This window comes from Sylvia atricapilla, chromosome 12 (genome assembly GCF_009819655.1).
Source record: "Sylvia atricapilla isolate bSylAtr1 chromosome 12, bSylAtr1.pri, whole genome shotgun sequence".
In the NCBI taxonomy this organism is placed as follows: domain Eukaryota; kingdom Metazoa; phylum Chordata; class Aves; order Passeriformes; family Sylviidae; genus Sylvia; species Sylvia atricapilla.
The window spans coordinates 19090237-19104748 of NC_089151.1; the positions used below are offsets into that span (position 1 = coordinate 19090237).

Here is a 14512-nt window from a genome sequence, read left to right on the forward strand (position 1 = left end):
TGTGCAAGCTCCCTGTGGGCATTTCAAAGCACATCTCACGGGAATGCTCTGTGGGGTGAACTGAGCCATGCTGAGTACGGGGCGTGCAGAAAGCTCCCAGCTGAGGAACAGCTCAGAGCACACTCTCTGCACCAGGCCCTCATTTACAGACAGCCCTGACAGGCCTCCTGGGCTGACACCTGCTAATCTCACCTCCTCCCTCGGTGTAAACTGAATTTGCAAGTCCTGGTAGGTTCCTGCATGAAGGGTTCCTTTGGAGGGCAAGCCACGGGAGCAAAAAGGGCAAGAGACTCAAAGAAAACCCAGCCAAGAAGTTACGTGTTCAATGTTGCCTGTGCTTTACCTCCTTTACAGGCTGGACAGTAGTAATGAACCAACTGCAGGGGACATGAAACCAGTTGTAGAGCCGGACTGTCTCAGTCTGGCACTGTCCAACAAGGATATCAGAGAACTGCAGAGTGTTCTTTGAGAGGTTGAGCGACAGTTCAACCACAGTGGCATGGAGACGGATGTGAGACGTGGGGCCTTTTTCTACCTGGAGAAGGACAGAGAATTCAGCAGAGAGTGCAGGTGACACCTGCTGCAGTGCCCAGCCTGCTGCCTGCCCCAAGAGCTGTGGTACCTTGATGGGCAGTAGCACATCTACGTCACCCTTTGGGCAGCAAGCACTTTCAAAGCACACTTCAAATGTCAAAGTGTGCTTGGGAGGCAGGTCCATCGGTTCCAGGTCCACACTGAAACCTTGAACAGATGAAAACAAAGCAGCTGAGATACACAAGAAACATGAAATGTGTCATAAGCACATTTAAGGCCTTATAGGTGTCCTGGCTGAGAGGTCTGTGAAAATCCCCTTGCCGTGCTGTGACCTGGACAAAAACTAAAAGAGTGCACCTGTGAACACCCCTTAGACACAGCGAGCCACTGTGTGATGGAAGCACAGCCATGCCTCAAGGCCTGTTTTGATCCACCAGAGGATCTCACAGGCTGTTTCCTCAATAAAGGCTGAATACAGGTGCTGTGACAGTGTGAACTCCACACAAAGCACTTCCAAGACACAGCAGACCCTACTGGTTCACAAAACAAGGCCACAGAGTGCCCAAAGAAACTTCATGCTGGTCGGAGCCAAAGGCAGAAGATACTGAGAGGTGACCAGGGTGATGAGCCCATCTGGCCCCTGCACTGAAGCGTTAGGGCAGTCACAGGCAGGCCAGGTCCCTGGGCATGGCTGGCCAGGAGAGTTCAGACTCTGAAGCCCCCAGCAGGGGACTGAGAAGAAGCAGCTCAAAACCAACCCCAAGTTCAGTGGCTCAAGCCAATCTGTCTGAGACACCTCCTTCAAGCCCACAGGAAGTGTCTCCAGCACTGCTTACCTGTGTCCTGCAGGACAGACATATCCATCTGGAAGGACACAAACATCTGCCCAGGGTTGGTGATCTCCAGAGTGCGTCTCTCAGTGCAACCCTTAAAGACTGAGCCTATGTCCAGGACATACTCAAGTGGCCCAATGCTGGAAGAAGGAGTAAGGACAGTCCTTAAACCACAGCCTGCCTTCAGCTTCAGGAGGATGAAAGATACAAATAAAGTGGATAATTCTGTATTCATTGCTGTAAAAACTCAGCTCAAGCATAGGAAACTCGAGGCCTGACCACCTGGTAATGACTTTGAGAAATCAGGAAGAATGCAGGCCCCAGGTTTTATCAGCTACCAAGGGTACCTGAAAATAAAATTAGTTTAAAATGGACACTGGTTGCAGCTCCTCTGCCATGAAAAGCCAGTATAGGGGAGGACACTGGGCCTCCACTGGCCTCAATGAAACTGCTTAGCCTAGTGTACAGCCTGTGCCTGAAATTGCTTTGGGGCTAGGAGCAAGATTTGCCTGCACGGGAAATCTTCATTGCTCTGCAACCAGATCATATAATCTGTTCTGCAGAGCATTTTCTTCCTGAATGGAAGCCTCCTGTGCTTGTGCTGCAGCATGATGGTCCAAAGGGACAGACCAAGTTACCTAGATAAGCCCTGCCACCCCATCAGGATTCAAGCCATCTGAGCTGGGATTTTAAAGTGTTTGCTGATGTGTGCAGTTTCCTTCTCCGTTTGTCTAGTGTGCTCTGTTAGTTGGAACCAAGACATCAGCTGGGAGTTGTCTCATTCAGAGCTAGTCAGCAGGGACAGAATTTATGTTGTCTGGAAGGGCTTGAAGGTCTGCACCGGGTCCCCTTGGCTCTAGGGACAGAACCCCACACCTGTGTGGTGCTGGGGAAGGGAGGACACTCCCCTGCTCTCATGTAGCCTGTCAGCCACTGGGACCAGACCCTTTCCAAAGTCCCCAGCTATTCCCCAGTTCTGCAGACACAAGGAGCTCTCTGGAGAAAGAGACATTGCCAGGTGCTCCCCACGGGGCACCTGGAGATGGGGATGGGACTCCCTACTCACTTGACAAGACTCTGGAGCAGCTGGTTGTCAGGGAACCTGTTCTTCCTGCGATGGGATGTGAGCTTTCGCAGCAGCTCCAAACCAGCCTTCTCTGCCATCTTTACTTGCACCTGAGTGTCTGTCTGAGAAAAGGGAAGACAGTGGCTGGTTAGCAAAGGTCCAGCAGGTCCCAAGGCCCAGCTTGCACCTGAGCAAGGATCCCACCCTGCTCCTGCTGAGAGGGGCTGTGGGATCCTCCTGTCTGGCTGCTCAGTGTCCGTGACACCTCCTGCTCTCTTAGCCAGGACCTCATCTCCAGGAAGTCACTCCAGCAGCTTTGCCTGCCCAGCCACTGTTGGCAAAGCTGATCTGGCCGGGCGGGCAGACAGACAGACAATCCAGGAACCTCCCATATTTGTCTGCCCCCAGCTAGTACCAAAGCAGCTTGGACAAAAGTTGTCCTGAAAGGGAACCGGGACTAAGCTGGTGCCTCTTGGAGATGAGCACGGCCAGCACAGTCCCAGGGCACAATCAGGCAGCTGCTGTTAAGGTCTGTAAATCTGGCAGAGTTTGGGTTGGGACCAACAAACTCCCCAGCAATGACCTGCATCTCCTTCAAAGCACCATCAACTCCATCCCTTGAGCATGGCCTTCAGGATCTCTCCCTGGGGAAGCTGGTGCAACCCCAGAAGAGACATGCCCAGAGTGGCAGCCCTAGGGGCAATGCTGAGGTGAAGTGTGGCTGTGAGTGGGCAGGGAGGTCCCAAGTGCCATCAGGACACCAGGAAACTGCTGTGGGCTGCGAGGGGCTCAGGTGACATGGAGAGGGTGGCATGTGCCAAATGGGGCTGCAGCTGTTCTTACCACATTGCTAGAGTCAAGCATGCAGGCTCTCTGGTTCTGAGTCTTCGGATTCAGTGTCTTCATGGTCTCAGTCTTTTGGGTAGGAGTCACCGGGGCCCGAGTTTTCAGGGTCTGAGTCGTTGGGGTCTCACTTTTCAGGGTCTGAGACTTCAAGGACTTAGCCTTCAGGCTCTGAGGCTTCTTCCCAACAACTGATTTTTTACTTTGACTTTGTTGTTGCTGTTGTTTTATGTGCTGTTCCAGTGGCTCCTCATAATTTTCATTTTCTGAAGGAAAGAGAAGTGTGAGCAAAGATAAGTGTGAGCAAAACGCCAATCCTGTTTAAGCTGGGAAGTCTCTGCCTCCCAACACTGGTTCCTTCCAGAAAGAAATCTCTCAAGCCATCTATGGAAAGTAGATGCTGCTGCTCGTCTCTGAACTCTCATGTTTGCTTCCACCCATCCTTCTCTCCACAGAGGAGCATCTCATCCCCTGCAATGTCACACAAATCCAACCCTGCCAGAAGCCCTGCCAGCCTCTCTTACAGCTTTCCCAAGCCTTTCAGTCTAGCCATCATTGTTCAGAACCCTGCCAGATGTGCTGGCAAGCTCTGCAGGATGGTTCCTGGGACAAAGCCCACGTGGGATCCTCTGCTCAGGACTCATGAAGCAACCAGATGGCTTGAGTTGGTCTGGGAGTCCTGCAACCCTCCAGGCTTGCTGGAAGTGGGCATTTGCTGCCCTGTGGGCATATAGTAGAGAATAAAACCAGAGGGGTCCTTCCTGGGGGCAGACAGCCAGTGCTCACCTTTGATGTTCCAAGGCAGGTTCACAGTGATCATGGGAAAGGATGCTTCTCCTTTCAGGCAGATATTTTCCACATTCAGGTCACCCACTTGAAGGTGGTAAGTCCTGCTGAAGGCTCCTGGTAATCCTGGCATGCAAGAGAAACTCAGCTCTTGCTTCTCGCCAGGTGCAATGGAGCCCTGCAGGGACAGGAGAAGAGGGAGGGAATGCATCAGAGTTTGATGGAGAATGGTTCAGGGGACAAACAGGCAGCAAAGACAGGTTCTCAGCTAGAAGAAACCACCAAACCACATCACCATCATGATAAATACATTACAGTGTTGGCCTTTGAAACTGTTCGAGTAAATACTATGTCCTTTATCATGTTGACTTTTGTAAAAGAAGTTTTGCTAAAGTTTAGAGTTCTTTTAATGCGGATGGTTTGTTGCGATGCCAATGTTGGAGAAGAGTTGTTGTAATATTAACGTTTAACCACTGAAGGAATGGAAGCTTGCTGAATGTGTCAAAAAGTAACAAAGGACCAGGACTAGGACGATTGCATATGCTCCAAAAAGGCCGGATGGAGGAGGAACTCTGTTAAAACGTTTGAATATACAGAACTGTTTGTAAATATGTATTGGGCTGATGCAACACCCAGGGCATACAAAGGGGTGTTGTTGTGTTGACTGATGTGTGCCTCTGGCTGCAGCTAATGTGGCTAAGCAGGCAGCACTGTTATTTCTGCTTTATTGACTTTGTCCCCTATTGTCTCATATTAAATTTTCTTGAAGTTTTAACTGAGGAGTGGGCTTCCCTTCTCACACCCCCTACCTTCCTTGTGCCCAAAAGATCGAGCCACTGACCCTGGGGTGCAGTGTGTCCTCCCAAGAGCTCATATGCCTGCAGCCCCAGCACAGCCTGATGTGTTGTGAGCACGGCTCTGCTGCTCATGGGGTTTGCCCTCTGCCAACAAGAGCCCGCCTCAACAAGAAAAGGCTTTTCTGTCGCCGCTACGGAAGAGAAGTCCCCGCACTCAGCAAGGCCATCTCATCAGGTTCCTCTCATCCCTTGTAAGACAGGCTTGAAGAAATGGGAAAGCTAATCGGCTCCCTCTTCCCACTGTCAGGAGGGACAAAGGCAGGAGTGCTGCTTCGGCTCAAAGGCATCCAGGCAGGACTGAGAAGCTTGGACAATGGTGGGATAATGCTGCTAATTTTTCTCATTGCTCTTCCAGCCCCGCTGCTCCCAGGCCCCCTCACTGCCCCACAAAGCCTCTGCACAGCACAAAGCTGGAGGTGGCAGGGACCAGCTCACCTACTTAAGGGCTATGTAAGTGGCAATGGGGTGGCAGGGCCAAGGACTATGTCCTGGGTGATCACACAGCCCGAGTAAAGTGATCCTCAGAAACGTTCTCAGCAGCCTGAGATCTCAGCCGTCAGGGTCCCCAGAATGACTGTGAGGAACCAATTACATTTTTATTTATGCCTCACCATATGTTATAAATCCATTTCCTGACATGGGGTGGAAAAATTCTATAGGGGCTGTAGACGTGCTGGGAGCCTTAACACATCCCACGTGTGGAGGAGGTCGCAAGGAGAAAATGCAGGCATGCTCTGTCTCTGGGGGGCTGAAAGCAGCCTCCCCCTTGGAGGAGGACAGACCGCGAGAGCCGGGAAAATTTTGCCCTCTGACCAAGTCTTCCTAAAAGGGCTGAGTTACGGGAGGAATTTTAGCATATAAAAGCAGTTAACGCCGCCAGTTTCTCTCCGCCAGTTTTGGTTTCTGTTGTGCTGGGAGCACCTGGAGGGTCCGGTTCTCTGCGGAGCCACTCCTTCCCTGTCTGCCTCCCCTGCTGTCGCCGCTTCCCCGCTCGCCACGGCAGCCTAGCGCCGCGCTGTTTGCCCGAGGGAGCAGCCGCCGCGCCCGGCCGGGACAAGGCGCCGCCGCAGCCCCGCACGCTCGGGGCGCCTGGCAGCACACGGGCTCCTGCTCCATCCGCCGAGCAGGACGCCGACAGGGCCGCCCCGGGGTTCTGGCGGTAACGCTCTGTCCCTGTCTTCTGTTACTCTCTGTTTTTCATTTTCTCTCTCTGCTCTCTTTTCTATGCCCTTCTGGTCGGGACCATAACCTTTCTTTAGCAATTTTCAGATATAATCCTTGCTGCGTTTGTGCCTTATTTTTCGCCCGAGAAATCTATCAAAAAGAATTCTCCTCTACTCCCCTTACAGCGGGACAGGACAGTGACCGGCACACCTGTGCCTCCTGCCGGTGTCTGCCCTGGGACAGCAGAGCCACCCACCAGCCAAGGCCATGGGGGAGTCTATCAGGACCGCACTTGTCTGACCTTCTCTGCCCCCAGAAGAAATTGCTTACACCCTTCTCTCTCTCATGGCTGGGTTTGGGGTATTCCCCTCTGACATTTTTGCCCCTTCCCCCCCCCCCCCCCCCCCCCGCCTCCTTTTTCCCTTTAACACTTTCCTGGGCCACCTGACACAGGGCTGGGGTCAGTCACTTGTGCTACTTACTGTGGTGGGCTCGACCAGAAACAGCCCAGGCAGATCTTGGTCTGCGGTGCTAAGTTTTAGCACCCAGTTTAATTCCATATTGCAGGTGTTCTCCAGGGTGACTGTGCTGTGATGGATTTCATTAAACATCTGGAGAGAAGGGATAGGAGCAGGAAGTTACAGACCCAGGCCTGCTACTTGGAATCTCCTTCCTCTCTCCTGGGGTTGAAAGCAGATACATCATGGGAGCAGGGACCAGGGAGGAGATACAGGCACTTGGGAAACTGGGAAGCCCCCAGGTACAGGGCACCTGCACAGGACCAGGGAGCTTGGGCAGCACACAGACGTGTGGTAACAACCATGTGAGGGCCAGTAATAAATGAACCAGGGGACACAGGCCCTCTGCGCTCTCAGGGGTCACCAGCTGCCAGAAGAAACAAAGGAGGTGGCACTGAGATGTGTATGTGAGATGAATCCAAGAGTTATGAAGTTAAAGAAAGAAAGTTGTTGGTTCTGTGTGTTGTTGTTTGGACTGTTTGGATTTGTTCAGGTTGTTTTGTTGGGTGTTGCTGTGAGCTGCAAGAGGGGCAGGGTTGAAGACCTGACTAAAACGCAGTAGGATGAGAGGGGAGGGGACAGAAGAGGTGACAGTCAGAGAGAATGTAAGTTCCTGAGTACCATCCAATGGGAAAGGGGACAGGGACCACCCTGGCCGGGTATAAAGGGTATAAAAGAAGCCGTTTTGGTGAAGGGGGTGAGTGTGCTCAGCTCTCAGGAGGGAGACACACACCTGGCTCAGCTGAAGTGTTACTAATGAACAGTTTTCTTTTGCTTCAATGACTTTGTCCCCATTGAATTGTATCTAAAAGTTAGTGCATTTCTAAGACAGGCATTGCAGAAGAAAAGGCACCTGCATGCAAGTATTGGCAAGCAACATACATGCAACAAGGAAGTCACACAGGGCAACACAGACAGGGCCAGCAGCTGGAAACACCTGTGGGCTTTCAACTGAAAAAGAGTGAAGTGTGGATTATTCTGGGACAGTCTCTACAACTATAGTGACTGGAAGCCAAACTTCTTCCCCAGATTATTGTGTGGATTAAGCAAGAGCTTTAGACAAGAGCATCTCCTTGGAGGTCAGGCTTTAGGAGTGGATCAGCAGAGGGATGTCTCAGGGACATGCCCCTCAGAGCATCTCCAGTGGGACTCTGCCTGCCCCAGGAGGTAATTTTAGGTACGCTGAAAAAGAGGCATTCCCAACATTTTGGCGAGGGTTGGAGAGGAGCATTTGAAACCAGCTTGGATGCCGGATGTGTCCCTCAAAGGTTGTACTTCCAAGCCCCAGAGCCAACAAAGGGGCTGGGAAGGAGAGGGAGCCCTGGCCTGAGGTGGGCAGGAACCCACTGGCCGTGGTTGCAGGGCAGGGAGCTGTGCCAGGGGACACGTGTGGTACCTGTAAGCCGCAGTCGATCTCCCGGGAGCTCAGCAAGTAGCTGACACGTGAGGCCTCCCCGGTCAGGTGCACCTTGTAGGTGGGGCCTCCCTCCACGTGGCACAGCGCCGTGACATCAGCAATGGTGTTGAGGCAACCAAAGAAGGTGAAGGAGGCCTGCTGTGTCTCTCCTGGCTGCAGCACACCCGACATGGGCAGGATACTGAAAGCCTGGACGGAGGACAGGAGAGATTGAGCTGTTGAGCATAGAAATGGATGCAGAAGAGCATCTTGGAGCAGAGTGCAGCTGTAGCCAGAGGGGTCAATTCCTCAAACACAGCCAGAATCATCCTAATCTCATCTTGTATCCAGTGACCAGTGCAGGGACCATGGGGAAAATCTTCTCCCATACTCACAGATCAATAGCATTAATTATTACACTACATTAAAGTGAACTGGGATGTGTCCTGGCAGTAGAAATTCTCTCTGATGCAACTTGCCTTTAAAAAGCATTTCTTACTGCTTTTAGAAAAGGAGGCGACTCAGAGCAGGAGCTCTTGGAGCCCAGGGAGCTCAGGGAAGGATTCCAGCCGAGCTCATCCAACTCCTGAGGCTTTTCCCCCCTCTCTCTCTCTGATTTCTATGCTGCTTTCTCAAGGTGCTGTAGCAAAAATTTCCTATGGACCACCTGATGGGGTCCAAGGGGAGCAATGCCCTCCATAAGTGCTGCACAGCATCCTAGGGCAGCCCCACACGACCTGCACGGCCTCTCTTAACAACTGGTTGCTTCAGCAGCACTTTGTGATGGGTCTGCAGGGATGTGAGGCCCCTCTGTGGGCAATGCTGAGGGCACCAATGGGACTGGGAGCTACAGCCCTGCTTGCCACACTGAAAAAGTGGAAGTGAGACAGATTCCCTCTTACCTTCTCTGTTTCGAGGGGAGTGTACCCTTTGTCAATGACTGAGCTGAATCCCTCCAACCCTGGTGGGACGTAATACTTCTCCCAAGTATGTGGTGGCACCTGAAAAACAAGCCATTTTCTATGCTAGGAGGAAGAGACAGCCACTTTGCAGAGTCTCATTTTGTAAGACAGCTTCAGGGCCACCACTGCAATACCAGCTCTTGGGTGAAAAGAAAGATGTGGAAAGAGGTAGTCTGGCTGGGTTGGGAAGAGGGTACCTGGTGATCAGGACTCATCACAGCTTGCTCTGGGAAGGAAGCTGGAGGTCTTACCATCATGATGCAGACAGAAGCCTCATCTTACATTGTGAAGAAAACAAGGCCAAAAAAATCCCACACTCAACACAGATCTGTAGGATCTGAGCAGGCTTCTCCAAGGAAAACTCTCCTATTTCTCCCTCCCACACACCCGCACTGTCCAGCCACCCGCACTGCTGCCCAGCCCACTCTCAGGGCACAGGACAGCAGGGCAGCAAAAAGGGAGGTCAGCACGAGCAGGATTTGTTGGTGACAAGCTGGGGAGGCAACACAAGCAGTAGGTGTACAAGAAAATCTACCTCTGCTCCTGAAGACTGGGCAAGATCCCGTGATTCTTCAAGGGATGTGGCTGGTTCCTCCACATTTCTAATCTTGAAGCGTCTCCATTGAGTTGTCCGTTTATGCAAATAGAATGACACCATCCTTGGTGGTTTGGGTTTGAATTCAGGTGGGCAAAGGTCCTGTCTGTAAAAGAACAAAACTATGAACAGGGACCTGCAGTGGGAGGAAGGGACACCTGCATCAGTAGCTCCTGGTCAGGATGCAGCCCCTGGGTGGGTGCTGGTGCACTGAACTGAGAAATGGTTTGATCCAGCCCTTCCCAATCCAGGCTGGAGCAGGTCCCTTCTAAAGGCAGCCCAGGGGTGGCACTGAGGTATCAGTGGTGCAGGCAGCTGCAACTGCTCGAACTGAGGAACTACAGAGGACAGGGATTAACACCTTGTGGGGATGCAAAAAGCACAGTGGGACAAGAAAAGACAGGGGAGGCAAGAAAAGAGGGGAGATTTGAGGCACCAAGGGGCAGACCCAGCCAGTGCTGAGCCAGCACAGACCCCCAGTGCCCAATGCCGGAAACTCTGCAGCTCCACCAGGTATTTATCAGGAATGTTTCTCTGACGGTGTTGGGGGGGTTAGTTGACATTTTCCAACACTCCCAAGTGACTCAGGTCACATTCCCCATTTCAAATTGAAGCAGGTGCTCAGGGTAACTCTGCTTGTGTTTCTAATGCCACGTGAGGGACAGAGTTGTGCCTGTCACCCTGCTGAGATGCAAGGGTTCCCCACAGTCACACACAACCTGGATGCTCCATTCCCAGACAGGCATTCAGTGCCTGCTCCCCAAAGAATAGCTGTCTTTAGCTTTGTAGGTTGTTATCTAAGGCTGGGTTTCATTTCTGCATGAGAGGCTCTCTCATCATAACCCCCAAGAGATCCCTAATCATCTATTCCACTGTCTTTAGTTTTAATGAATGGTTTGAGGCAGCTTCCCAGGACCATGGTGCCAAGACAACATTTTTCACTCCAAAATAGTGGAATGAGAGGCAGGGACAGGAGATGATGTGATGAGCAAGTCCTGCTGTCAACCAGTACAGAATCCATGAGGGACATGTTGCCTTGGGGAAAAGTCAAAACGGGTAACAAGTGTTACAAAAAAGGAAAGTGAAGAATCCAAGGTGTCCACTGAAAGCTGACCCCTGGGAAAGAATTTGTCCTGGCACTAAAGGAGTTGTCTCAGAAAAGAAGGAAAGGGAAGGTAACAAGATGTTCAGCATCAGCCCAGTTGCTAAGTAGCTCTTTCTCTGGTGTTGGGACTTTCTGGGCATCCTCCAGCACAATCCAAGGGAGGAAGGCAAGGAGCAGAGAGCAGCACCTGCAGAGAGGACACATCCCAAAGCAGAGGGGCCAAAAGGGCCTCGAGCAGCACTGTGGCAGCTGGGACTAGGAGCCCTTCATCAAGGTGGGCAGTGCCTCAGGCCACAGAGGTCTGAGAAAGCAACTTTGCCCCAGCTTTCCTTCCCAGGGGAAACCACGATGAGCACCAAGTTGGTGGAAAACCTATTCCTTGAGCATCCAGCCTGACCGCAGCCGGTCAGCGTTATCTGCACAAGGACAAGGCAGGAGCAGTTTGTCAGATCCTAGGCAAACAGCTTTGTTCTTTGCAAAGTACAAACAGGACACCAGGAAGAAGAGCTTCAAGGACAGAGCAAAGGTGCACATACCTCAACTGCTTCACAGGGCTGTCCATCTGGAATGACCAGTGGTACTTGACGGGAAGTGTGCTGCAGTTGGTCATCTCCAGAGAACGCTCTTGTTTAGTGCTAGCCACGATGCAGCCAAACTCCAGGCTGCTGGGCTGGATCTGGAGATTTGGGAAGTGGGCTTCCCCACAAAGAGTGATATACTCCACATAAGGATGGCCCTTGACCATTTCTATCTTCAGGGTCTTCTTTTCTTTCCAGCTATTATAATTCAGTCTATAAGCTGGGTCAAATGCGATGTAGAGGTGACAGGTCTGCCCTACATCCACTGTCACACGCTGCAAGGAGATAAAACATAATGAATCACCTGTTGGGATGATGTCCAAGGTCTGACAGCATGAAACAGTAAATGCTCCAAGTGTGACCCCAGCATGGGCTTCTCAGTTCATTGTTTATTTCTTTACACTAAGGGTCTGACTGCAGGCACCACACTCGAGCCCAGGATTCCCTTGGGCTCACATTTTTGTGCTCAGCAGCAATACAAGGGGTGGCTGCTGGAGAGGCGGGACACTTTCCAGGAGACACCTTCACTGCATGGCTTTCCCTAGTTGCCTGCTCCCTTCTCCTTGTGCCTTAAAGCCAGGATGGATCTTCTCAATTCAGGTAAGATTTTGATTCCTTCAGCAGCTCTGCTGATGCAGCTCAGCCTAGCCCACTGCTGACACTACAGAATAAACTTCTCAACTCACTGACGTCCCAACAGAAAGGCACCACCACATCCCTCCTCTTCAAATCCCACTGGAGGAGTCCAGGGCTGCTCACCTGGCCATGAGGGAGGGGCTGCTGGTCCTCAGTACACACCAGAAACGGCTGCTCCAAGTCCAGCATAAGGTCGAGTGGCAGCCAGCAGGTGTTTTTTATAGCCAAAGGCTGGTACTGCAGAGTCAGGACATCACTGGGTTTCTACAGAAACAGGAGACAAGAAAAAACAACCACAACTAGCCATAGACCTCCTTCTGCTTCTGCTGCATCTTGTAGTTTTCAGTCCCAGAAGTGCATACATTTCTATTTACCCTTTCTATTTGTTTCTACCCTTCTAAGAGATTTGTCTTTGTAGCAGATGCTTTTCAAGTTTACAAACCACAGCATCCTCTGGGGGACAGGGGAACACTCCCACGTACAGATGAGGGAATAGGCTCCTGAGAGGAGGCAGCTGCTTGAACAAGATCTAAAGCAGGAAGTGAATCCAGATCATTTGTCTCCACTTTTGTCTCTCTATTGAGCAGAACAGCACTAGATGATCTTCACCTGCGTCACAGTCATTTCTTACAGCCTTATTGGCTCTAGCAGCCTCATAAAAACAATTTGTCTGCAAGATGTGTCCTGCAGCCCCTGCCACAGGGACAAGGTGTCTGTGGTCTCAAAGCTATGATCTGCCTAGGCTCTTCCTTCCTCTCTATGCATTGTGCTGGGCTTCCTGCATGGTTTAAAGAAACCAGAGGGTTTGGGAAACTACTTCTGCATGTACTGATTGAAATGCCACGGAAAGAATTCCACAACTAATAACAGTTGTTAGAGCGATATGTATTTATCGACGTCGAGATGCATGGGTAATAATTTCATCAAAGACACACATACCCCCCCCCCGGGGAACTTGCCCTCCTTCTTATTCCCTGAGACCTTACATATGCATGACATTCCACAGACCTTCTTCATACATATTCATTCCCTGATCCCACCCATCCTCGCTTGGTATGGTAATTAGCCCACGCCCTTCTGGGCATGCTCAGTCCTTAGTGGTGGTGGTCTCCGGCCGTGGTAGTGGTCTTCTTTCATTCACCTCTTTACCTTTATCTGTCTCAAGTGTGCCTTGGCTTTCTTGGCACGTTTTTAAGGGAACATATCATCTTAGAGTCTGTGTTCTTCTCTTTATCTGCACCTTTAGCCCTGTTATTCTGTTGTTAAGGCTAGTTCTTCTAGTTCATTTTCTGGGTATGCTGAAAGGTTTCCTGTACTTGTGGTGTTTAAATATGTGCAAAAGGGTAACAGATACAGTGTTTGGTATTCACTAAATGCCATCTCATATATTCTAAAATACTACTTGGAATATACTCTAACACACAGTATATGCTCTTTAATCTACTATAAAGGATTGGTTGGGATTTCTTAAATCCATGCCTCACTGATATCAAACGGGTGTTATGCCATAGTATGCAATAAATCAGTTTGTGTGTGAGGCGTCAAGCAGAACCCAGGCAGAATCAGGGAGAGATGAAAAGCTTCTAATGACATCTGAACTGCCTTTTCCAGGGATTCTGTACTTGAGTGGAAGCCTGGGAACCAGAGGAGAGGCCTGAAACTACAGTAACCAACTAATGAAACATCTTCTCTTTTTCAGACAACTTGCAGGAGAGGGAAGGATGATGCTGGAGTTGGGATCCAGAGACTAAAGGGCACCTGCTCTGCCTCAGTGTTATCATCACTGCAGCTGCAGGGTGCCTGGGGGTCCTTCGAAGCAGGTGAGGCTTAGTGAAATGCACAGAGCTATAGCATATAGCTATACCATACAGCATCCATGCCAACAGCAGAGAAGGCAAAGAGACACGGGAGATGATGGGATTTTCCTTGTCAGCCTGAGGAGTTCACAGGAATCTCCATTTTTCCCAGCTTCCCTACAACATCGGTGTACAGACATCAACATGCCTTAGAGGATCCTCAGAAACCTCCCTTTGCAGTGAGCAGAGGAACTGGCATTTCTCTGTAAGGGGCCACAATCCCCCTTGGCGGTGCAGCTGTAACTGCAATTTTGCTTTGGCGATGTTAAATACCAGTCTTATCTCTAAAAGCATCTTCACTCACTCTACAAAGTGCCTCAAGAAGGGTAAAGAAGGGCTTTAACACAAGCACACACTCCCTTCAGCCATGCTGTTAAATGCCAGGATGCAGTCCAGCGACTTACCTTCTCCACCCGGAAAGAGAATTTTTTGGCTGATAGTTTTATAGTGGGATCAACAAACTCGCAGGTAACAGTTGCTTGTATTATCTTCTTCTTTGGGCCGCCTGTCCCAATGACAGCTTCACAAATCACACAGTTCTGCACCACCTGCATGCAAGAGTCACTTGTCACCAGTGGGTGGTGGCAGGGCATCCAGCAAATGCCCTGCATTGGCTCAGCACCACCCCCCACCATGGGCCCTACTCCTGCCACAGAGTTATGGTCACTGCCAGCTTTTCTTCCTGTGATGCAGCTTATTTATTCTGCACTCAATTGTCTGTAGCACTGCACCCCAATAACTACAAAAGGCACTTGTGAGAAACTCCCTCCCTTCACATGGCTT

At 50.9% G+C, this 14512-nt stretch overlaps 1 pseudogene; it reads right to left on the bottom strand.

The window, feature by feature from the left end:
- LOC136366348 (hydrocephalus-inducing protein homolog) overlaps positions 1-14512 on the bottom strand; it is a 75999-nt pseudogene that overhangs the window by 29875 nt on the left and 31612 nt on the right.